At 38.0% G+C, this 23,057-nt stretch overlaps 1 protein-coding gene across 12 annotated transcripts in view; it reads left to right on the plus strand.

Annotated features, from left to right (window-relative positions):
- LOC109410825 (high affinity copper uptake protein 1) overlaps positions 1–23,057 on the plus strand; it is a 127,479-nt gene that overhangs the window by 41,374 nt on the left and 63,048 nt on the right. For 2 of the 12 annotated variants that reach the window (XM_062859025.1, XM_062859034.1), the window contains exon 1: positions 21,772–21,928. The exons of 8 other annotated variants lie outside the window; for them this stretch is intronic. The gene's annotated coding sequence lies outside the window, so the exon portion shown is untranslated. Of the gene's footprint in view, positions 1–15,532; positions 15,673–21,771; positions 21,929–23,057 lie in introns of those variants that run through there. 2 more of the 12 variants (XM_062859026.1, XM_062859035.1) reach the window with 2 other exon arrangements.

Below are 23,057 nucleotides of genomic sequence, written 5' to 3' on the forward strand. Positions count from 1 at the left end.
GCATATGGTCAAATCTCAACCGTTACGTAGTTATTGAACTTCCCATGTTTTTGATTATTAATGCCTTAACTGGCTATAACTTTAAAATTGTCAAACTTATCGCAGTTTTTTTACCCTTGTTCGAAAGATTATTGAATTTTCTATCAAATGGCATCTTTGAATCGATTGGTTTAGTTAAATAACTAAGTTTTCTAGAGCGAGCAAAATAGCTCAAAATAGTGTGTTTTAAATTGTTTTTGTCAATTATCTTTGAAACATGTGTACTAAATTAAAATTCTTTCTTTGGCAAAATTGTGGCCCCTGTTCCACTCTACAATTTATTCTTTGACACCAAACTTCTAGCTCTTATCGTTTTCTTGCAATTTCGATTTAAATGTGCAACACAATGCGCAAAAAAGTGCTAACTTTGACAGTTGCAAATTTATGATCTGAAATGCGATGTTTAAATCGAAATTGCAAGAAAACGGTAAGAGCTAGAAGTTTGATGTCAAAGAACGAATCGTAGAGTAAAACAGGGGCCACAACTTTGCCTAAGAAAGAATTTCAAATTATTACGCATTTTTTTAAGATAATTTACAAAAACAAATTAAAACGCACTACTTTTGAGCTATTTGCTCTAGAAAACTTAGTTATTTAACTATACCAATCGATTCAAAGATGCCATTTGATAGAAAATTCAATAATCTTTCGAATAAGGGTTAAAAAACTGCGATAAGTTTGACCATTTACAAGTTATAGCCAGTTAAGGCAATAAGAGTAAAAAACATGGGTAGTTCAATAACTACGTAACGGTTGAGATTTGACCATATGCGTAGAACAATTTTTTTCACCATTTATGGTCTTCTATCACCCTTTAAAATCTTTGCACTCAGGAACCTAACACCCTGTATAAAAGTTTCTGCATGCAGTTCTAAGAACAGGTTAACAGTTCTCACACACAATAGTCCTGTTCAACGACGCAGGTTGAACTTGCTCGAAGTTGCTGCATCTTGCTCTTACCCATTAGTCCAAAAACGGGTAAGAGTAGGATGCAGCAACTTGGAGCAAGTTCAACCTACGTCGTTGAACAGGACTAATGTGTTCGATACATCAAAGTGGCAAATGTTATGCAACATGAAAATTAGCTCCCCAATGTGTCCCGTATCAACTTCACTTCGTTGACATATTAGGGGGATTCACTTAACAGCGTAAACTGATTAAACGCCGCGATCACCAAGGCAATCTTTGATTATTTCATTCGCATAAACATGAAACATTTCAAATAAGCAGAAAATCATGTCTTATTTAATCTGTTTAGTGAGTACCCCTATTGTACTTAATGTTTATACAGTCAATTTTCACTTATGGCTATTCTATACCTCTGCGTAATTCCTGATTCATTGATTCTTCATACTAATTTCGAAAGTTTACCCCTTTAACACGATGTCCTTTTATTATCGAATTATAGAAAGTTGACTTTCCTATCCAATCTGACCTGTTGGACGTAGCGCTCCGAATCTACAAACCGTTTGGTTGATGCTCCTCACCTGAGAGTAACTAGCCGGTTAAGGTAATAGTCCATTTTACAAGCTGTTTTTATTAATTAAATTTTGACAGGAGGTGACGTCCGAACACGTAAAAATCAATATCATCATCAACATTATTGTCGTTTCGTAAAATGGCTTATTGAAATCCTTGTGAAATACGTTCAGCAAAAGGGTATCAATCGAGTCAGAATCTCTACCCTGCTTTATTCCAGGCGGAATGAATAGAGCATGCAAGAGAAATGCAATAATCGCTACCAATATGTTTCCGCCCCGACAAGGCGCGGAATCACATTTCCTGTCCGAATAAGAAAAGTTGACGGTTTACCTGGCGTTGAAGGTGAGATCGTTATTGCTGCATATGCTTTTCCGTGTCGCCAAGGAAGTAGTTGTACAGTGACAAACTTGTTGCGAGTTCAGTATTATAAAAGTAGGAATTTTGCCGTAGTTATAATTGTTGGTCAGTTCTAATACTCCAAGCTAAATTTTGGCATATGATAGGCTTTTAACCACCCCCTAAATATAAGCTTACATTGCCAAATATTTTGCAATGCAGCTGACTTTCTGTATGTATACTATTTAAGAGGAAATTTTAATGCGGCAATTCATATTTTATTTTGTACCATTGAAACTGACACAATCATCCATATCACATTCCCAAACGATGCATTCGTAGCTATTCAATGTTCTATTGAGCGATATTCCCAGCACAGGGTGGAAGCGGTAAACGCTCTGGTATTTAGCAAATTCATTGTTGAAACACGGTTTCAACGGGAACGATTTCCGAAATATGATTCTCCGGCCGCAGGCAAATGAAACGCAAGTAGTTCGATATTGGGAGAATATAATTTCCTGTTGGACAACATTTGAGCTCTTATTAACTTCATACCTATCAGTTTCTCGGATTATTGGACTCAATCGATATCACCAGTTCGATAAAATCTCAATAGGCTCCGTACGCATTGTTTTGCGAACCCCTGATCGTGATATGGATGTGAGTTTGGAATACAAACAACAACAATTCTAATTACTTACGTTTAGTCCCTTCGCTTAATCGTTGGATGATGTTTTAGTCGCGTTCGTATAAACCATTCAATAGGGATCTAATAAAGTAGTGTAGGTGCTTAGAAGTTAACTAAAGGTAAAGATCAGCTAGGATGTTCTTACCGATAGGGGGCAATGGATGGGTTATGTTGCATTACAGTTCTAATAGGACCGTTCTATTGAATATTGGGCTAACGTATACTGTAATACATGTTTTCACTTACTAGAAAGCTTAATAGGCTGAACAAATTGTTTCTCACCAAGTACGGGATCGAGCAGTATAGATAATTGATAATTGGACTATCAGGTCCAATGATAGAGCTAAACCTAAACGATAGCAGTTTGATATTAATTCACCGTTATTAGAGTTCAATCTATTACGCTTACCGAAATCAAACTGCTTCACGTGGATTTTAACAACTAGCACTTATACTAATAGTCTTCTCAAGTCGAGTCAAGTACAAGACACTGAAGACGACCTTACAGTAGAGGTCGAAATACGTATCTGTCAAAGGATGCTAATTCTTAGTGGAATTCAAAGGAACAGTACTTAACACGATTTTCTTCTTACTTAAACGTCTTGTGTTTTATTAATATATGATTTTCATTTTCCACTTTATATCAGGTACACCATTTGGTTTGACTGTACTACGAACGTATGCTCTATCTATAACAGGTATGTTACACACATAATTTAAATTGCCGAAATCTCAAACTTGCGCTGAGATCTACACAGCCAAATAAACAATAATATTACCGAAAAAATATAAGAGTATATTTTGATATGGAGATCAAGAAGTGAGAGTGGATTGATTGATATAAAAGATAAAAGTACTGAAAATAATATCAAACATTTACTCCTGGAATATCATCATCATATATCATATTTAGCTTTTGTAAGATTTCACCAATAGCAGCGAGCTTTTCGTTTGATTTTCAAATATCAAATTTTGCCAGTATTTAGATGTTCCAGGAACATTTTTCAGAAATTATTTCAGATCTTTTGTTTTATCTCTTATTTCAATCAAACCAATATCACGTTTTGATCGTCAGTAGAATCCTCAGGATGCTATTTCTTGGATTTTTCCAGGAGTTTCTTATGAGATTCTTTTAGAAGTTGCATCCAAAATTGTTCGAGTACGGTATCTACTCGATCGATGGAAAATGTGATTAATGATCTTAAGCGCACCGTGACCGAAATAGCGAACACGCTTGCAAATGTTGTGCAGAAGTTAGATGTAGCTGCTCTGATTCATCATTCTACACCTGTATCGTCCTCTAAACTTCTCGATGGAACGAATGACATGAACGCTTGTGGCAATTTGCAGCCTGAGGAATCATCGCAGTGCCCCTTGCAGATACCGGAGAGTGAAACGTTTTCGTTATATCTCACCAATATAGATAGTAATGCATTTGAAAATGGCATTAGTGTGTTGATATCACGTTCATTAAATGTCCCTTTGTCATATTGTACCGATGTAGTTAACCGTTATGTGGCCGGCAAACTTTTTGCTTTTTTCTACCCCGTGTATTTTAAATGGGTGCTGGGTACCCGGGTACCCTGCCGGCCACATAAGGGTTAAACTAGTACCACAACACAAAAACGTGCGTATGTTAGATTACGTATCATTTAAAGTTGTATTGAGGAGAGATTTGAAACCGCTAGCATTGAGCGATTCCACGTGGCCAAAACGAACTAAATTCCGTGAATTTGTAAACAAGATGAATGAAACTTGGAAGCCTTAGTCGTAAAGATAAATGTTCGAAATATGTCTTCTATTGTTGAATTAATTCCGACTATCGATATTGTTTTATATGTTGTTTGATATGATAAGATCCTTAATTGTGTATGTGTAGAAAAATGATCACTGAAATGTGAAAAGTATTGTTTGATGTTGCTTACTGATGTAATGTTATTTCGTTTCGTGTTTTATTGCACAATAGTTTTAAGGAGTTCAATAAGACCATTGTAGGTCAGTTGGAAATTATCAAATAAATACAAATAAATTCCTCCAGGCACTCCTTCAGGGATATTTCCAGACATTGCTTCCGAAATTTCCCCAAGAAATTATTCAGAGATTCTTCCGGAGATTCGTTCTGAGATTCCTACAAGAATTCGTTTTAGGATTCCTCATTTCGTTCCGAGATTCTTCCAGGAATTCGTTCCGATATTACCACCGGAGTCCCTTCTGAGGTCCCCCCAAAAAATCTTCCTGGGATTGCTCCAGGGCATTCGGGATTCTTCCACGAGTTCCCGAATACCTCCAGAAATGGCTTCCCGTGCAGGAACTCTTGGGTGAGTAATAGAAGGAACTTCTGGAGAAATCCCAGGAAGAGCTCGTCAAGGAATCTCAGACGAAGGAAGAAGAACTCTTTGAGGAGTCCCAGAAGCGCCTTCTAAAGATGTTATACAGTTAGTGGTTACATAAGAGCCGAGAAAAAGCTATGACTTGGTGGCATACAAGCTGCTTGCTCAGCATGTACGTACATGTTGATTAAGTTCGCTAAATTCATTGGTATAGGGCTTGCATTAGAAGCTTCCGTCCATATGTACAACACAATAACTCAGCACATTGAATAATTGGCTTTTTTAGCGGTGTTGAGATAATTCCATGTTCTGAATCTGCATGCAAAACTGAACCGAAATCCAAATTTTCATGAATTTTGGTGCCCGGGAACCTATTTAAAAATCAGTTTGAAGTTTGTATGGGAGCGATTTGTCGAATCACCCCTCGTCGCCTTTTGTACTGGGCGGAGCTGTCACGCAGTTGCCCAGCTGTCAAAAGGTGATTTCAAAAAATCTCTTGGAAATTGATTTTAGGTATCAAAATAAAGTTCAAAAAATCTGAAAAAAATCATAGGGGTTCAAAAAAAGGTGCTCTTTCGTATAAAATTATAAAATCAATACATTTTTCTTAATTTAAAACCCCAATTCTCGCTGAAACCAGGCCGCCATTTTTTTGTCTGTATCAACGAGATTTTTATCCCTAGGCTAGTTAATCTCGGGACCCAGGTTTTGCTGAACTTCCGAAGGAAAGACCCACATTCTGTGAGTATGTCGGGAGTGGGATTCGATCCCAGGTCCTCGGCGTAATAGTCTTGTGTTCTAACCACCACGCCAGGTCCACTCCACTATAGGCCGCCATTTACATAAAGTCTGGGATTTGAATTTTTTCTTGCTTATTCGCTAGAAAATTATAAAAAGGGGGAAAACCACTCTGGTTGAGTTAAATTGATGGACCCCTTGCTTGCCAAGGGGCTAACAAGGTGATGAAAATGACGATTTTTCATCCAATTGCACCGTATCGCGTAATATCTCGAAAATTCTTGTTGTAACATGTATAAAACTTTACATTTCTATGAAGGGAAAGTATAGACCTTTTATTTAAAGTTGATTTTTTTTTGTTATAATCGCCACTCGCATGTACGCGATTCCGTCGATCCCGTTATCGCACGATCTGATGCGCGCGTGAGAATGTATGGGAAAATGGGAGGATCGCTCACGTTTTCATCAATATCTCATTGTTGCGGTCAATGCGCACCTAAATATTTGAATGTTTTGAAAAGCTTAGACTCTTAGCTTCCTAATGATGAGTTCAGTTTTGAAATCGGTGGTTGCGAACAGAGCGAAAATCGCGATTTATTGCTAAAATTTAAAATGGCGGCCAAATCCAAGATGGCTGCCATTTCTTTAGAAGTTCTTTCCTGGATTGCTTCAGCAATTAATACCGAGATTCCTTCAGGATTCGTCTAGGAATTTTAATTGAGATTCGTCCTGGAGTTCCTTCTGGGATTTCTCCAGGAATTCGCTCTGGGGTTCATCCAAGAAATCGTTCCGGGATTCTTGCGATATTCTTCCAAGAATTACTTCTCCTCCATTAATTATTTTTTTAATAACTGCACATTATTTTGCAATTCTTTCGTAAGTTCATTCTGAAATTCCCTCACATGTTTCTAATGGAAATCTTTCAGAAGTTAATTACCGAATGGAATTATACTATGATTTTGTTATAAAATTCATACAGGACTTCCTTGAGGAATCCCTCCAACAATTTCTCAAAGAATTCCTTCTGCGGATTTGTCAGGAGTTACTCCTGGAGTAGCTTCTGGGTTTCCTCCAAGAGTCGTGCCAATAGTTTTTGAAGTTTTAGTGATATTCACTCCAAGTCCCAGAATACCACTATAATTTTCCAGTACAAACTAATAGGAATTCTCACCGGAATCGCAATAAAATCCCCACCGAATTATCTTCAAAGTCATACCAAAGCTCATCCCCAGTATGTCTTTTGGAATTCCACAAGATTTTCTACAGGATCCCAGCAGAATTCCACCTACCGTAGACTGAACCGCTAATTTTATCAGGTCAAAGTTCTAACGGCAAATTTCCCTCAGTTCCGAAATATCAGCCAGCATTCCCTTCGAAACACCCCGGAATTACATTGGAGTCTCATAATTGAAATTTACCCCAGAATCCGCCCAGCATGTCATAAATCAATGCACTTTACCAAGTGGGTGAACTACACATTTAGAATTCAATCACACTACCTATGATTGCATATCAGTCCCATATTTGCTGGGTTTTCTATTCATATGGGACAGTTATGCGATCATAGGCAGCACACTACCCATGAAGGCCGACGAAATTTTTCCAAACCGTCAACAACAAGACCACGCAACGTCAAAGACTTGAAAAAAATTTGTATAGCAATCGCGGTGTGCAGAGCCCTAAACCATCTTCGAATGAGTGTAATCAGTATCGTACCTTTTAAATCCGCCTTCTAAAGGGTGGTACGGTCAAAATTTGGTCACACCATTTTTTTATAACTTTAGATTTCGTACACCAAAACAGCTTATTTTTGGACCAGTAATGGTACATTATATGTAGCTTAGGGGTCTCCAGTTAGCCTAGTGGTTAAGGCTATGGATTGCCAATCCGGAGACAGCGGGTTCGATTCCCGTTCCGGTCGGGAAAATTTTCTCGACTCTCTGGGCATAGTGTACTTATCATTGTACTTGCCTCACAATATACAAATTCATGCAATGGCAGGCAAAGAAAGCCCTTAAATTAATAACTGTGGAAGTGCTAAAATAACACTAAGTTGAAGCGAGGCAGGCCAAGTCCCAGTGGGGACATCGAGCCATAAAGAAGAAGAAGATGTAGCTTATACCATAAAATTTTCATCAAAATCCAATAAGTATTGGTTGATATATAGATAAAACCAACGACCTGCCTTTTTAAAATTTTGTACAAAGCGCTCCATAGTAAATTTTCGGCAATTTAAGGACAGTAAAGCACAATTTTCATTATAGAAATAACAATACTGCTCCGATTCCTATGAAAATTTTACAGTATAGTACTATTATAAAAATATGTTCTTAGCTAAACTTTGAGCCATTTTGTATGAATACTTTCAAAGTTGTAGCAGTTTGAATATGAAAAAACTGACCAGGTGCCACTTAAAAAAATATAACTTTGTAACGGCTAGATAAAATTGAATGAAATTTTTACACAACATTTTGACATGCATACTTTACGAACAGAAAATTTTTCATTGAAATCGGTTAACTTTTTCTGGTTATACAGGGTGTTAGGTTCATGAGTGCAAACTTTAAAGGATGATAGAGGAGCATAAATTGTGAAAAAAATTGTTCTACGCACATGGTCAAACCTCAACCGTTACGTAGTTATTGAACTTTCCATGTTTTTGATTATTATTGCCTTAACTGGCTATAACTTTAAAATGGCCAAACTTATCGCAATTTTTTACCCTTATTCGAAAGATTATTGAATTTTCTATCAAATGACTTGTTTGAATCGATTGGTTTAGTTAAATAACTAATTTTTCCGGATCAAATAGCTCAAAAGTAGTGTGTTTTAATTTGTTTTTGTCAATTATCTTTGAAACATGCGTAATAAATTAAAATTCTTTCTTCGGCAAAATGGTGGCCCCTGTTCCACTCTACAATGCATTCTTTGACACCAAACTTCTATCTCTTATTGCTTTCTTGCAATTTTGATTTAAATGTGCGGCACAGTGCGCAAAAAAGTGCTTACCTTGACAGTTGCAAATTTATGATCTGAAATGCGATGTTTAAATTGAAATTGCAAGAAAACGATAAGAGATAGAAGTTTAATGTCAAAGAAGGAAATGTAGAGTGAAACAGGGGCCACAACTTTGCCTAAGAAGAAATTTTAATTTATTACGCATTTTTCAAAGATAATTGACCAAAACAAATTAAAACATACAACTTTTGAGCTATTTGCTCTAGAAAACTTAGTTATTTAACTAAACCAACCGATTCAAAGATGCCATGTGATTGAAAACTCAATAATCTTTCGAATAAGAGCCAAAAAATTGCGATAGGTTTGACCATTTTCAAGTTATAGCCAGTTAAAGCAATAAGAGCCAATAACATGGGAAGTTCAATAACTACGTAACGGTTGAGATTTGACCATATGCGTAGAACAATTTTTTTCACCATTTATGGTCCTCTATCACCCTTTAAAAAGTTTGCACTCATGAACCTAACACCCTATATAAATAAAACAGTAAAAATGTGTTCTTATTTTTAAATCCTCTTTGTACAAAACTTTAAAATTGCAGATCTCAGGATTCAACAATATCTCCGCAAAAACTAAACCGATTTTGATGAAAATTTTATGGTATAAACTGCATACAATGTACCATTAGGCTGACACAAATTTCGATTTTCTCTTATGTCACCCCCCCCTCGGAAATTTTTTGTCGGAATTTGACGTTTTGAGGGGGGACACAAATAAATTATTTAAGAAGTCCAAAAATTTTACGGTGAAATTTGAGTCGTCGAGATAATTTCTTAACAAATCCGATGAGTTTGACGATTTTGCCTAATTGTTTGGGTAATTTTTCATCAAATACATTTGTTATTTATCATTCCCCCCTTGACGAGTCAACGAACAAAGTGACAAAAGAAGAAAATGAGATTTGTTCCGGCCTTACTGGTTCAAAAATTAGCTATTTTGGTGTACGCAGTCTAAAGGTATAAAAAAATTGTATGACCAAAATTTGACCGTACCACCCTTTAATGCTTATCCTTTGACAATACGTGTATTTCGACTACCACTTGTAATCTTCCCCAGTGTCAGTTATCCAGGAGTGGATAGGGTAGTCGAAATACGCACATCTGTCAAAGGATAAGCTTTAGAAGGCGGAATTAAAAGATACAATACTGATTACACTCATTCGAAGATGGTATAGGGCACTGCACACCGCGGTTGCTATGCAAAATTTTGCTAAGTCTTCGACGTTTCGTGGCCTTGTTGTTTACGGTTGTTAATGTTAAATGAATGTTATTTCTTTCAATAGTTATATGTTGTTTTAAACGAAAGTTTTTTACTAGTAGATGTTGCATATTATGAAAATGCACTTCTATTTTCGTGTTAGTCATCTCTATCAAAACAGAAATATCTCTACAAATTGGTGTACGTTTTAACCCTGTTCTCTTTTGATGCTACCATTTCAACAAGTAGCACAGCGTTACCCGACTCATATTTTACAGGACATAAGATCCAATATAGTCACCCCATGTAGCGTAGTGGGAAAATTTATCGCTTGTCGTTCATCCTTAAAGTGCATACATCTCTACGCACGTGTGTGTCTACTGGAAATGCATTACAGCTTTCGCTTGCGTACATAGCCATGGCTCTCTGTTTAATATAAGTAGTACGTGAGATGAAACTACTATCGTTTGCTTTCTACCCGCCAAGCATAGTGTCGAAGCGAATGCAATGTTATTGAAGCTAATGTTGACGCTTTCTCGAGCATAGATCTTTTGAGCTTGGTGACACGTAGGTGTTTCCAGTCGGAAAATGAACTATTTTCGAAGCGTTGTGCATTACTATGGTAAAAGTTTTTCTGCGGCAAAGTATGTGGTGTAGGTACACACATATTTATGCGTTCCCGTTGACAGTGGCTTTTTGAGATGTGCTTCAAATTCAAAACAAACAATTTTATAATGGGAAAAGATAGGAAGCAAATTTTTGAATTGTGGTTATGAATCATTGCAATAAATTTGAAGTTTTTGAAGGTATAAAGCATTGCCCATTTAGAATCCGGACTAGGGTGGCCCACACATAAACGAAAAACATAAAATTCGAAAAATGCTAAGTCTTACCACCTAGCGGCAAAATTCGAAAACTTAAGATTTCTGCATACATTTGGCCATGTTTTCCCATACAAAATTCAAACTCGTTGAGCGCCCCCTTAGACTTAATCGATTTCGCTCAAATTTTGAACGTAGCTTCTGAGAGTCCAAATCAACTGATTCAGGAGGTAAGACTTAGCATTTTTCGAATTTTGTTTGTCATAAGTGTGGACCACCCTAATCCGGACGGACAATATCACTTGTATCTCAGGGATAGAATAATAATCAAGAAAGGTAAAGCCCTCAAAACAAAGATAATGTATTGCACTTTCGTGGATAAATGTGATTGAAATTATTTATTTATATTTTTCATAAATTTGCTCCCTTAAGGTGAATCAAGAAATTCCATTTCAATTTGTCAAAGGGTAAAAGCATTAGACTTCACCCCCTCCAATTTTCAGTGAACCACACATTGCATAAGGATGTACATTGTACATGCGCAATCTTATTTCATTTCAATATAAATCATCTATATATATAAAAATGCAGTGGCATACGTGGGACCACGCATAACTTGCGAACGGGTGGTCCGATTTGGGTCGTCTAAGTTTTGTTCTGTTAGTTTTCACCCAAGGAAGGTTTATGAGGCCTAAAACATGGGAAAATTGAGAGTTTTGAGAAAATCGGGTTTTCATACATTTTGAACGGGGACTTGGGCGCTTGGCTAGGGACTTGAAACGTCAAAAAACGCAGTAGGCAAGACAAAGTTTGCCGGGTACAGCTAGTATTCATATAAAATGTTAAATTCTACTGCAAGCATGACAAACCAAATCGTATTTTAATCATTACTGCGATGTATTTACGACAAACAGTTTTGAAAACAAACCTTGCCGTAAATAATGCAAATCAAAATCACTAAAGTGGTATAGATCTGATAGGATCATGTATTGTGAATCAAAAGGGCACCAAATAAAAAATATCATACAAATGTAATACCGTTACAAGGAGCTTATACTGGTATTAAAGTGACTTCTGCTGCAAGATGTAAATTGTAGCTGTAGGATACAGAGTAATCGGTCTATAAAATACAATTCTTTATTTTCAGCACATCTGAATATAGTCACTATCTTGTCCAATTAAAAACGTCAATTCCGCGGTCATTCTTATTCTACCCACATATTTTGATACATATCTCACGTTTTAAATGCGTAAATGCTCGCCGGATAGAGAGTCTCTTCTAGTCCGGTAGAGGTCGGCTCCTATGGGGGAAATGCCACTAGAGTCACTTGATTTGAATCTCAAGTTTTACCAGCACAACTCTTAACTCTTTGCGCAACAGTGCGAACAGTGTCCTACCTTTTATCCAATTCAGCTGCAGCAGGGTTTCTCGGAAACTATTCTAGAATGCTGCCAAAATCCGTTGTTTTCCCGTAACCAATTGAAATGCTGAACTAAGTGATGAAGATTTTAGGAGCATCCTTAAATTTACTGCGAGTGGTCTTCATTTCACAATTTTCACAGCAACGATGACGACGACGACGACGACCACAATTAAACGAATGTAAACAAGGCACGTTGTAAAAAGCGTTAGTTATACTCGTAATATGTCGTATAAACTGACAGTCCATAATATGATAAACCATGCCAGCGGAATGTTGAATGAAATCATAGGGACTTAGGGAGAATTGTCTTGAGTCTTCATATCTGTTGGTTAGAAAAGTTGAAAAATTCAAACATCTCACTCTTTCAAAAAAGTGTTGGTACAGTGGTGTTATCAAACACAAACTATGGATCTCAAGGTGTGTTCGAGACTAGTAGATTCTTTTTTTGTTTTCGTAAAATAAAACATCGTAATTCTAGTTATATGAAATCGTTTTCATTGATAAAGCTGCATTTGTTTACGCATTTTTAAGATTTGAAAACGTGAGTAGGAGTTCAAGCCGGCCATTTTGACAGCTATATTTGTATTCTTTGACCGTTCACCTTAACCTCCTAAAAAAACTGCACAACTTTAGTTAAATTTAGCATTAACCCCTTCGGCATGTATGTCCTACAATGGGGCATTTATGCAGTGTTCTGAGTCCCTTCATAAGTCTGATGAGGATTCCGAAGACAAATTGGCAAACTTTTTTCTTATGAAGTAAAGGGAAATACAGTGAATTTCAGTGAAAGAGCCTGAATTTTAATCTTTTTTCGTTTATAAACACTATCCATCTGTGAGGATACCACTGAACATCTCCGGCTATCATGGCAGCTCACCAAAAAAAGTTCAAACCTCTACAGATCGCTCGTGTGCATTTTTAAAAAGCAGCACGCAATTCTTGAGGCAGACATCCTGGTACAAATTTGGTGCCGTCATCTTGTTGTGAGAAAACGATACTCAGAGTTCGAAGCTCTTGCCAAATCTTGGCATTCCAAGTTGATTTATCAATGAACGCTAATTTTAGTCTCCCGGAGACACCTTCTCATGTCATGGGTGACAACATCTGAGCACATAACACAATGGTTATGGAAATATTAACATTTTGCGTGACTGTCGTACGAGTCGTACCTGACCACGTTAAATTTTCAACGTGTTCCCTTCGCTTGTCTTCAATCTGAAATAACTTTTAACTTGTTTAAAGAATTGTTCATGGACTGCTGTCAAAAAAATGATGGTTATGGTCATTGAAAGCGTCACTATAAAATATACCATGCGTACGGATTCTATAAGGCTCTGTCTCAATTGGGATATTAAAAATAATTCCAACTTAAATTTGACAGTTCTAAAATTATTTCAAAGCTCGAAAATCAATGAACAGTCAAATGTATTTTTTTTTCTGGTCAAATTCATGAACGTTGCCAAGCCACAACAGTTGAAGATAAAAATTATCGGAAAACAAAATGTTAACTCAGGCTTTTTGATTGTTGTGCTTTTAACGACTTATTTTGTGGTTTACAAGAGTTATTTCTAGATATGCATCTCCCATATTCTTACAGAAGTGCCTTCCAAGATTCCTCCATGAACTGCTTCCAAGATTCCTCCAGGCGTTCTCTCCGAGCCTCCCAGTTTGTTCCGAGAGAATAATCTTTTGAGTTCCTTCCGGGATTCCTCCAGAAGTTCCTTTCGAGATTTCTCCAGGAGTTCTTTCCGGAATTTCCTTCAGGGATTCTTTCCGAAACAGCTTAAAAGATTCTTTCAGAGTTCCTTCCTGGATTTTTTTCTGAGCTCGCTTCTGAGATTCCTCCGGGAGTTTCTTCCGGGAATCCTACTGGAGCTCGTTTCGTGATTCTTTCAAGAGTTTCTTCCAGAGCTTCTTCCGGGAGTTTATTCAGGGATTCCTCCAGGAGCTCCTTTCGGGATTCCTTAAAGAATTTCTTCCAGGATTCCTTCAGGAACTGCTTACAAAATTCCTCTAGGCGTATGTCTCGAGATTCGTACAGGAGCTCCTTCCTGGATTCCCCCAAGAACTCTTTCCGGGATTACTCCAGGAGTTTGTTCTGAGAATCCTACTGGAGTTACTCCCAAGACCAATCCTGGAGTTCGTTCCGGGATTTCTTCAGGAGTTACTTCCTGGATTATTTCAGGATATCCTTCCAAGATTCCTCTAGGAATTTCATCCAGTATTCCACCTGGAATTCCTTTCAGATTTTTTACGTTTTTCAACTTGTTTACGTGGTTCCTCCGGGCGTTCCAGCCGGGATTCCTCCGTTCGGGATTCCGCCAGAAGTTTTTTTTTTTCATGAATCCTTCAGGAGTTTTCTTTGGGGTACCTAAAAGTTCTTGCTAAAGTTCCTTTGAGAGTTTCTGGATTCCTCCTGGTAGAATCCCAAAAGGAATTCCTAGAGGAATCCTAGAAATAATTCTGAAGGAATCGCTGGAGGAATCCCGGAAGGAATTCCTGGAGAAATTCCGGAAGGAATTCCTGAAGAAATCCCGGAAGGAATTTCTGGAAGAGTCCCGGAAGGAATTCGTGGAAAAATCCCGGAAGGAATTCCTGGAAGAATCCCGGAAGGAATTCCTGGAGAAATCCCGGAAGGAATTCCTGGAGGAATCCCGGCTCTTATTCGGCTATAAATTGATCCCAAATTGGCCTTGAGGCGTTGGGCAAGGTACAACAATAAATTCGATCATTATTGGTAGGTGCTTACGGGAATTAGATACATAAAACCCTTATTTCTGCGCCACAAAACTTCATAAGAGTATCTCACCTATTTTTTTTTAATATTTTGCAAGCTTGAAACAGCTAGTGAGTATGAACATAAGTTTAAAGACTCAAGTTCATATTCACTTCCATGTTAAATTTGTTTGTTTTCAGGTGAAGCTACATTTCTTAGACCGACACCAAAAAGCATGCAGGTTGGCTTCAGTAAAGAAGTGAAAAAATAAAGTTCGTCAAAAATATTCATAACCATTACGATGCCATTAGTTTTACATGATCAATTTCAACAGATGGATGGGAACTGCCAGCTATGAATAAAAAAAACTATAACGAACCCGCCCAAATACCACAGGTTACAAAAAGCGCATGGCTGCAACCACAAATCAGTGATAAGCCTCCTATATAGAAAATAACAACGAAGTTGATCCATTTGCAAAAACCGCTGATATTGTCGTCGTCAGCATCGTAAACAATCCCATATCGTTGATCGCAAACCACATCGACGATTAACCGTATAACTGTGTGATATTTGGAAACATTTTCACCGCATTTGCTTCCGCTGCTGGCTGTATCAACGTCGGATCGGAACCCGCTGATAACAACAATACCATCCACAAGGAAATCCAACCCCTCTCTAAAGTGGTTGTGTTCGAAACTATGATAACGAAGTGTCATTGTTCTGACTGTCAAGTTAGTGCAATGGTATCGTTTGTTTGCGGCATGTTGGAACTAGTGGTGTCGTATTAATGGCGACACTATCCCAAATCATTACAGTTGTTCTCGGGAACTAATCTGGATCAGTGCATCACGGCTTCTAGTTGAAACAGTGCGATATTGCGGTGAGTTAATTTAATTGTAATCCATCCAAACGTGCTAATTAGATATATGGAAAATTAGTTGTGCATCTACCGCAAACGTTCAGTGCATGCTAATGCGATTTGAGCTTTTGATGGCTGATTTAGATAAGGAAATAGATATAGAACTAATGAATAATAAGCGGCCAATATGCGTAGTCTCGTAAATTTTGCTACCAGATATACGAATGCAGTTGAAAAATAAAACTCTCAGTTTTGACTGAAAAGGGCACTGTTCCAGCTGGGTCGTTACGTCAAGTAGAATTTATTATCTTTTGAACGAGACCTGGATTTTGAAAATTTGACGAAAATTGGCTTGAAAAACGTCATGATTTTAGGGGGTGACTCCTAACTTTTGATCGGCAGCGTTACTCATATAAGATTTACAAAAAAAATGTACTTTTCTCATAATCTTTAATGCGGCAGGAAATTGTGCCAAACATATCATTTCACACCTCATTTTCGTCCATTTGACGTTAACCAATGCATGATTTGACGTCCCATCATTTCCATCAGGTTATTTTGTCATAAGTTATTTGAAATATGTTTAACATTTGTCAATACCTTCGCCAGGCTGCCAGCGGCTGAAGTCGAAGACAAACAGCATTTTCAAACCATCGAAAGCCGATTTTTTTCCTCAAATTGCATTCTCAATTGTAAAAGTAAATTTATAGTTTTCCTTTGGCATACATTGTTACAAGTTTGAAGTGATTTTGACACTGTCTGTGTCAAAATTGTGTTTGATACACTATCATTAAAGATTAGTCTTATGTTCCACAAATGAACCCAGTATTATTGCCTTGAATTTTTCGCATTTTTCCTGTCCCACTCTGTACCCATAGAGGAAGGATACTACACGAATGGTGGTACAGATATGCAAAAAACAAATGATTTCCAAAAAAAAAAAAAACAATGAATGAATGGGCAATTTGAAATTGCCAAAGAAAGCCTTACAGGACAAAAGTTTTATGTGATTACTGGTTTTGAACATATCCTTGAAAAATACAAATTTGTTTTTTCGAGGAGATTTCAGCACGGTAAGGAATTTGCTAATGACTTTTGCAGCGAGTGGACTGGTCCAAAGTAAGATTCCGGAATGCAATAGGCTGACGTCGGTTACCACAATTGTCACAGTAGGTCACAACCATGAAAATGCTGGTGGGCCTGTAATGCTGATAAATCTAGCGACTTTCGGGACTTTTTCGGCATAACCCAAGGCATAACCTATCCAATGTCATGCGGATCGCGTTGTCCCATGTCGAGATTTTCAACATAAGCTGTCCCATGTTTTAGTTTTCACCATAAGCTGTCTCATGTTGATTTTTTCAGCATAAGCTGTCCCATGTTGAATTTTACGGATAATCTCAGGTTTCTTGGAGAATGCTATGGATTCACACAGAGGTTCTCGGCATTCCCGAAGAATTTTTGGAATTTATGAAGTATTGTTAGGATTTCTGAAAAATCCAAGAAGGCGGCTTCCAGTTATTGAAAATCCACGGAAACCCACGCAATATAGGTATTTTTGGAACGGGCACGACGAATAGATGTCGAAAATCGATATCCGATGCCATTTTGATATCCAAATTGACGGCTTACGGTAATATGCAATATGGGTATTTTTGGAATCGGCTCGACGTATATATGACGGAAATCGATGTCCGTCGCCATTTCAAAAACCAAGATGGCGGTTTCCATTTTTTGTAAATCCATGGAAACCTATGGGTATATTTGGAACGGGCTCAATGACATGTCAAAAATCGATGTCCGACGGCATTTTGAAATCCAAAGTGGTGGCTTCCGGCATTTGAAAATCCATGGATACCCATGTAACATGGGTATTTTAGCAACGGGCTCTTTCCTCACTTCTCACTCCTTACTGAATCACACTCCTCACTCTTTACTATTCACTTTCCAATGCTCACTCTTCACTGATTACCTTTCACTCACTACTCATCCCTCACTCTTCATTATTCACTATTTATTCCTCACTACTTCACTGCTCATTCCTTATAGTTAGCTTCCCACTCCTCAGTGCTCATTCCCCACTCCTCACTCATGGCTGCTCACTTCTCTCTCTTTCTCTTTCTTCTTGGCGTAACGTCCCAACTGGGACAAAGACTGATTCTCAGCTCAGCAGCACGAAGATACTCAAGCAAATTTAGGAAATTTCCTTTACGAAAAATTCCTGGACCGACCGGGAATCGAACCCTTCACTCTCAGCTTGGTCATGCTGAATACCCGTGAGCTTACCGAATTGGCGATCCTACGTATAATGTCTTGCAAAGTGATAAACAAAGAGAAACAATAATCAAAAACTAAAACTTCGATCGAAATGTGTAATTTCCGAACTAAGCACTAGGCAACACACGAGTCACACAACTGAAAATCAAGAGTAAGTTAGGGTAAAGAAAGTGGGTATCAAAACGCGAGGTACCAAAAAATGTTGGTAAGAGCGGCAATGTACCGAGTATAACAGCTGTGCCACCCTACTGGTATATTTCTCGCGTTACATTTGAAAAGGGCCTATCCTTAAAATGTAAACAAATCGATTTTGATACCATTCCATAGCATCCCCCAACAGTAACTTACTGTGCAAACATCACCCGCATAATCGTGAACCTTATCAGAATAAATCCCATCTTCAAAACGGCCAATCACTGCTTTTTTCACAATCATTCATAAGCCCGTGCTCCAAATGGGCCAGTAACGGTAAAATTGTGTTTACATTGGTACGCCTTCTTGTTTAAAGGGCCGCACAGTGGTTCCGCCATAGGTCATTAATCCAAAAATTTGACCTCAATGAAACTGTGATGTCATTGCGGGAACATCAAGATTAATGCTTCAATAACTAGGGACAATCATTACTTTTATCAAATGTATGTCAAAACTTTTCCGCAGAACTCATGAAAGTAGATGTTCTTGAGTAGATATTTTATTTGAATTTGTCTAATTTCAGCCCTATGCATTTGTCACTCTATTAAAAAGTGTCATCCATTCGGCATATTTTTGGTTGATTGTGTTTGATTCTTACATAGTTGAAATCGATGTTTATCACAAATTTAGATGCCATTCTGCATCATTTTATTTGAATAAGTGTGACTGAATTAGATGCTTTTTCCACAAAGTATAAACAATTAAAATTTTCAACAATCCGAAAAAAATGTTTCCCCTTCCGACCCCTTCGGACGTTCTTCTATAAAACTTCCCTACAATATTAAACAATGATTTACTGGCGAAATTAGCTGCGACCGTTTGCGACCAGATTGGTGGTAGTCACTTAAGTGACGTACTTTTAGTTTACTCAAAAACTAACAGATACCTCACGTATTGCATTGCACGGAACACTTTTTTCCAACTTTCACTCTCTTTATCCATTACTGTATGTGTGTTTCACTATTCTTGAGTAGTTTTGACTACCGTGGACCGCCTAAACTAATATTAGTATATCCAAATAAGTTGGTAACCAAAACTGCAAAATAATGAATATCGGCTCCGTAAGGCCAAAAACTCGATTGAGCCCATTTTTGATAAACAATACAAAAACGCATTTGGAATGCAAATATGCATCAAATTTAGCAGTTTCATCATAGAACTCGATAAAATCATATTTATGGCCGCTCTCATATGGGGCTGGAACCACTGTGGGCCGACAACCGAAAATTTTCCGAACGGCTCCCGGCCCGAGCACCGAGAGAGAGAATTCTCTCTCTCAAAATGGGCCGAGCCTTGATTCGATGTCAACAACGGACAACAACACGGCCAACCCACGCTAAGAAAATTTTAGAAAGACTGACAATAAGGCTTACACGGGGTGAAACTTTCCAAATTAGCTTAACATGTTTATCTATAATTTTTCAATCTTTTTTGATAATTTTTAATGCAATCTTGATTATTGATGCACAGATACATTCAATCTTGTGTCTTCTTCTTCTTCTTCTTCTTGGCGTAACGTCCTCACTGGGACAAAGCCTGCTTCTCAGCTTAGTGTTCTATGAGCACTTCCACAGTTATTAACTGAGAGCTTCCTCTGCCAATGACCATTTTGCATGTGTGTGTATATCGTGTGGCAGGCACGAAGATACTCTATGCCCAAGGAAGTCAAGGAAATTTCCTTTACGAAAAGATCCTGGATCGACCGGGAATCGAACCCGTCACCCTCAGCATGGTCATGCTGAATACCCGTGCGTTTACCGCCTCGGCTATATGGGCCCTCTAATCTTGTGTCATTAGAACGGAAAGCATGTTGAAACATTCTTAAACTGTGAAATACGAATAGAAAATGTGATGGAAAATGTTCGCATCGATTTTTCTCAATGTTTACGTTCTAGGGATAGGCCCTTTTCAAATGTAACGCGAGAATTTAACAGATTGCGTGAAGAATAAGATTATGTCAATATGAAAGTTTTTTGTAAAATTTTGAGAACTGTAAATAAATAGGCTGAGTGTACCAGTTATCGCCATAGTAGTTCCCTATTTGGCCATAGTGGTTATTTAAGATAATTCAAAATTTTGTATCATTTTAAGAGTTTTAATGACAAGATACATTCAAATTCTTGCTACTAACACTTTCATAATAGGTCACAACTTGAAAACTTTCTAAATTTCCACTATGGCCAAATAGGAAACCACTATGGCGATAACTGGTACATTTTAACAAGAGCTTCGAGTAACTTCAATCAAAATTATACGAGTTTTCGTAAGATTTCAGCAAGCTCTGGTGGTACATCATAGAAGCATCATTAGGGCCCATCGTAGAACCTTGTTTTAGGCAGCATCCATTTATTACGGAACGCTAAAATTGGGATAGACCCCCCCCCCTCCGTAACGTTTTTTTGTATGAAAATCCTAATTTTTTTGTATGGACCTTAACGCTCGACCATACTCCCACCCTCCTCCTAGAGCGTTACGTAATTTGTGTACGGCGCCTTATGAACGCCATTGCATCTCTCTTAATACTGATATGAACTTCAATATTCTGGAGGAATTTTCATATAATCTTTCTAGAATTCCATAAGAAATTGGATTGAAACAAAAGTTTTACTCTCATTTTTAGTATTCCAAAATTTCTGCTTTTCGCCATACAAAATGAAATGGATTTACTCCTGCTGACAACTGTGAACGCGCAACATTGCAAACAACATCTCTGAAGACACTAAGTGCCTCGAAATATCGATAACAGAGATAGAAAGTTATTTCCTGCTAAAACGTTGATTCGGACCATTGTGCACTGGTCACTCAAAACGATTCACTCTTCCCTCCTCACTTCTCACTCTTCACTGCGCCACACTCTTCACTGGTTACTCCTCACAGCTTACTCAAACTCCTCAAGCTTCACTACTCATACTCACTCCACATTCTACACCGTTTACTTCTCACTCTTCATTGCTCACTTCTTATTCCTTACTCATCATCATTTATAAAAACAGCTTTTTAAGTATACTAACCGAGAGCGGTTTCTGAAAATATAAGTAAAATTATATAGCGATAAAAAGTCAAAATCGCCGAAAATTAACATGGGACAACCATGCTGCACACGGCAGACTTGAAATCTGGTACATTTGATGTTGTGGGATTTATATTTTAATCGCAATGCGTTGATGAAACATTACTGTTTGAAGGGTAGTGCAAAATTACCGCACCACGCACCCTGTATTTAGAGTCTGATGGTCACACTTTTTGTCAAAATGATTTTTGACCGCCACTGTTCAGTCAGACGATGCGATGTATTGTCACATGCTTCGCCGCGTTGTTGTTTTCAGGTACTTGATGCATTCCGCGGAAAACGAAGTTTGTTTTCATTTTACTACTGCTTATCTGCGAAACAAAACAAACTAGGTACGATACTCGGTCGTAGTAATGGCAATAAATCACGCTCTGGCAAAGCGACAAAACCATGCAAAAAACGTGTCCAACGAGTCGACAGGACATGCATGTCGGTCGATGAATGTTGCTTCTCTATGTTTGTAACTGTTGCATCGAGTCGACAGCATACAACGATGTTGCGCGCATGTCCTATCACACACTGTATAGTCCTCCCTCGTCGATAGCATCAATCGAGATCAGTTTGTTGTATGCTATCGGTGCTAACGGTCGCGCTTGCTCTTTCCGGTGTCAGCTCGCGCGGGTCGGTTTGTTGGGCAAGGTCAAGTTTGTTGTTTCTACGGAGTGTTGTGGTGTGTCGTTGTAAAGTGTAAGGATATCGCGGCGTGGTTTGAAGGAGAACCAGGTGGCAACGATAACGGTATGATTGCATTTCTTCGTTTTTTGTTTCTGTTTTTGTTTCGATTTTCAGAACGATGTGATTGGAATCAGAAAATATTGGGTTGAATGGCTCTGAAATTGAAATAATATGAGATGAAATGAAGCGGAAACATAAATTAGCGACACATTTTGGTACACAAGCGTGGGTTTCGATTCAGCCTTAATAATATTTTATCAAAATACCTTTACGCGACCATATGGATTCGAGTCGGGCTCGCATAAATAGGTCTGATTGTTACAAACATTGATATTGAGGATAACCAAATCAAGGTTAGGCTATACAAACAAAACAAAATATATCTCGTGCCCACGAAATAACCTGAATGTAATTAATACATCCCGTTTGGATGGAATGTTGTGGCTTTATTCATGCGAAGCATAGCGGTTCTACATAAAGGGTGTTGGATTATTTGAACACTTTCCACTGTAACTCAGTTAATTTTACACAAATTGACTTTTTGTTCACGGTTAGATGCTGTACATATCTGACTGAGTTATATTTGGAAGTACCCTAAATAGGTTCCTTTGCCCCAAAAGGTGCCACTCCCTATTAAGGATAACTGGTCTACAGTCTATGGGGGCCTAAATATCGGAAGCGGTGACATTACATACACTGAGCGAAATAAACTAACGGCAATAATAAAAATACCTTAATTATTCTAGCCATATAGTAAGGTGGGGCAAAAGTTCGAAAGTTGAAAACTGGAGTAGATTAAAAAAAAATACCGTGGTGTGATTCTACCATCCATGAGCTAAAACTGTGCTGAACAAAGTTACTTCAAATGTCTTTTCAATTTTGAGTTACAGCACGTTGTCTAATTCAAACTCTTGCCCCACCGCTGGGGCAAAAGCTCGAATCTAGTGTTTATCGAATTTTGCTATCCGTAACACAATAGAGTTGCGATGGGGATCTCGATCGGGTGGCATTGTTCGAAGGAAAAAGTGAAAAATGATGCGTGTTGGGGGCAGTTGCGATGGGGATCTTGATCGGGTTGCATTGTTCAGCGGAAAAAAACGAGAAGTGACGCGTGGCAGTTGCGATGAAAATCTCGGTCGCGTTGCATTGTTCGACGGAAAAAGTGAAAAGTGACACGTGTTTGGAGCAGGTG

The sequence above is a fragment of the Aedes albopictus genome, chromosome 3 (assembly GCF_035046485.1).
Source record: "Aedes albopictus strain Foshan chromosome 3, AalbF5, whole genome shotgun sequence".
Classification (NCBI taxonomy): Eukaryota; Metazoa; Arthropoda; class Insecta; order Diptera; family Culicidae; genus Aedes; species Aedes albopictus.